The following is a 3,363-nucleotide window of genomic DNA, read 5'->3' as shown; positions in this document are numbered from 1 at the left end:
TTGGAAAGAAAAGGCTAGAGAAGATATACCCTAGACATGATTTTAGAGGCGTATTCAGCAGCCAAGGAGGAGAAAAAAGGAGAAAAGCTTGGAGCAAGTGCTTGGATCGAAGATTCGACGATTTCCGGGCATCGTTGTTTGAGTTTTTCATCAAATCTAGTATTTCTACTTTTGTTTTCATCTTTTAAACATATTTTTGCTTAGTTTAATTATGAATTCTAGCAGCTAACTTTTATATTTGTTGGGATTTAAGGGGATCCTACCCCAAACTTTGATTTAGTTAATTTATATTTCAATTTGTGATTTGTTCTTGGTTATACTATTGTTTTATTGTGTTGTTAGAGCGTAGCTAACTTTAACGACGTTTTCAATATCACGAGTGAGTTCGAGAGAAAAACTAGTGATAGGATCGAGTAGTATAATCCACGGATCTACAATTTACATAGATATATGAAATTGGATACGTGCCGATAATCATAGTCCTAAGGGTCGAAAATTAGGGGATTTCATAAATCGAAATGCGATTCACCCTTGATAAATAATTAAAGACATTTACTTACTTCATTGGGTAGAATTAGTTTGGCATAGCTCGAGAGAATGTGTTCAATTGAATAGGAGATCCTGTCGGAAGCATATAAACACGATTGAACGAATTAACAAATTAATAAGGGGTAGGTGAACCAGAATTCCCAACAAATTCATTTATCATTGAAATTTAATCAATTGTCTAGCATTCATATCTCTTCATTAAATTCTTGAACTTGTTTATTTAGTTTTATTAAATGTTATTAGTTATAAACAATCAAATCAAATTTCGTTGCTAAAGTTTTAATAACTGGAATAATAATTGTTAAACACAGTCTTCAGTGGAACGATACTTGTACTCACGTACACTATATTATAACTTGACATCGTGCACTTGCGATTATTTTGAGCATATAAAACATATTTTTATTGAGGATTCCACAGTGCAAGTTTTGTTCGATCAAGTTTTTGGCGCCGTTGTCGGGGACTGTTAATCTACAATTTTATTTTTTGTTATTTTTTTTAGCATTATTTTATTTGTCTTGAGCTAACACTCCTTATTTTATCCCAGATATCTTGTCTAGTGCATGCCAAAATCACTTGACGTGGAGCTTGAATTCGATCCTGAAATTGAAAGAACCTTCCGCCGGAGAAGACAACAGCAGAGGCTAAAAGAACTGATGGAGAGGCAGTTGAATGATCAAGAGGAGGAACGTCGTGACGATAGACATGTGGAGATACCGCGCCACATACCAATGCTGGAGTATGCCCAACCTTCCTTGGAGGGTGCACGCCCTAGCATTGTGAGGCCTATCGTGCGGGCAAATCACTTTGAAATCATGCCAGCCATAATCCAGATGATTCAGAACACAGTCCAATTTGAAGGAACTGCAGTAGATGACCCCAACACGCACATCGCGGATTTTCTTGAAATTTGCGATACTTTTAAATTCAATGGAGTTTCTGATGATGCCGTTAGGTTGCGTTTGTTTCATTTTCCTTACGTGATAAAGCTAAAGCGTGGTTAAATTGTTTGCCTGTAGGCTCGATCGCTACATGGGAGGACATGGCGAAAGCATTTCTCATCAAATATTTCCCTCCCTCCAAGACCATGAAGCTGCGGGCGGACATTACAACATTTGCTCAATTCGATCAGGAATCTCTATATGAGGCATGGGAACGCTTCAAGGATCTACTACGAAGATGCCCACATCACGAGTTACCACTTGGGTTAGTCGTTCAAACATTTTATTATGGTTTGCTTACTCCTAACCGTACTATGATAGATGTTGCTGCTTGTGAAACCTGTTGAGGAAAACCGCGGAGGAAGGATATGAATTGTTAGAGGAGATGGCTGCTAGCAGTTATCACCCTCAATCTGACAGGAACAACCAGCGGAGAAGTGCAGGAGTTCACCAGGTAACTGATTTTTCTGCTATTACTGGACAACTTGATGCATTGAACAGGAAGCTGGATGGACATGGGTGGCACAGCTATGCGTCTGCAAGAGATATTCTGTGAGAAATGTGGAGGAGAACACTATGTGAAAGATTGTCAAGATGGAAATCCCTTCTATGTGCAAAATGAGGCACCAGTGAATCAAGTGGGAGTCCAAAACCGCCCAAGGAACGACCCTTATTCGAACACATACAATCCGGGCTGGAGGCAACATCCCAACTTCTCATGGGGCGGTCAAAACAGTCAGAATAGACCGCAAGGAGGAGAACAATATGGGAAACAACCAATGTACAGATCCGATCCTCCTAGAGAAGAAAAGTCCAACTTGGAGCAAATGATGTCTAAGTTTATTTCATCAACTGAAACTAGACTTGAAAACCAAGATGCATCGATAAAAGGGCTCGAGAATCAAATTGGACAGTTGGCAAAGATGATAGCAAGTAGAAAGCCGGGCACCTTGCCAAGTAATACCAAGACTAATCCAAAAGAGCAAGTGAAGGCCATTGAGTTGAAGAGTGGAAAAATTTTGGAGTCAAAGGGAAAGGAAAAAATTCAAATACCGGATGAACTGACTGAGACATCAAAAGGTAAGTCTTCTAACTCTACACCAGCACCCACTGCACAACCTAAAATTGTTATACCTCCTCCTTTTCCTGCAGCATTGAAAAAAGCAAAACTAGATGCACAATTCGGTAAGTTTCTTGAGGTATTTAAAAAATTGCATATCAATATTCCCTTCGCCAATGCTTTAATGCAAATGCCTAGTTATGCAAAATTTTTGAAGGATATTTTAGCTAATAAGAGGAAGTTGGAGGATCACATGACAGTGAACTTAACTGAAAATTGCTCCGCTTTGGTGCAAAACAAAATCCCAAAAAGACCCAGGGAGTTTCTCTATTCCTTGCATGGTTGGTGATGTTGTTTTTCATAAAGCGTTATGTGATCTTGGTGCAAGTATTAATCTTATGCCATTGTCTGTGTTTAGGAAACTTGGGTTGGGAGAGCCTAAGCCGACGAGAATGTCCTTGCAACTGGATGACAGATTTGTCAAGTACCCCCGCGGAGTGATTGAGGATGTACTAGTGAAAGTGGACAAATTCATTTTTCCTGCGGATTTCGTGGTTCTCGACATGGAGGAGGATACAGAGATGCCTCTAATTTTGGGGAGACCGTTCCTTGCAACTGGCAAGGCACTGATTGATGTGCAAGAAGGGAAGTTGAGATTGAGAGTGGGCGAGGAAGAGATTACTTTTGATGTTTTTAATGCACTTAAGTACACACTGCATTCTGATAGTTGTTTTAGAATTGATGCTTTTGACTCTCTTGTGTCTCACTATGTGCAGGATGCTTTTAGGGATCCTTTGGAGGCCACTATCACTA

At 39.6% G+C, this 3,363-nt stretch overlaps 1 non-coding gene across 1 annotated transcript; it reads right to left on the bottom strand.

Moving 5' to 3' along the window:
- Positions 1-1,640: 1,640 nt before the first annotated feature.
- On the bottom strand, positions 1,641-1,746 carry LOC140814934 (small nucleolar RNA R71). The gene has a single exon (XR_012114213.1). It is a non-coding gene; the product is annotated as a small nucleolar RNA R71 (small nucleolar RNA).
- Between the last annotated feature and the right edge of the window lie 1,617 nt (positions 1,747-3,363).

Source organism: Primulina eburnea, chromosome 1, assembly GCF_022965805.1.
Source record: "Primulina eburnea isolate SZY01 chromosome 1, ASM2296580v1, whole genome shotgun sequence".
NCBI classification, from domain to species: domain Eukaryota; kingdom Viridiplantae; phylum Streptophyta; class Magnoliopsida; order Lamiales; family Gesneriaceae; genus Primulina; species Primulina eburnea.
The sequence above is the reverse complement of the archived record's forward strand: the minus strand, read 5'-3'. Positions and strand labels throughout refer to the sequence as shown.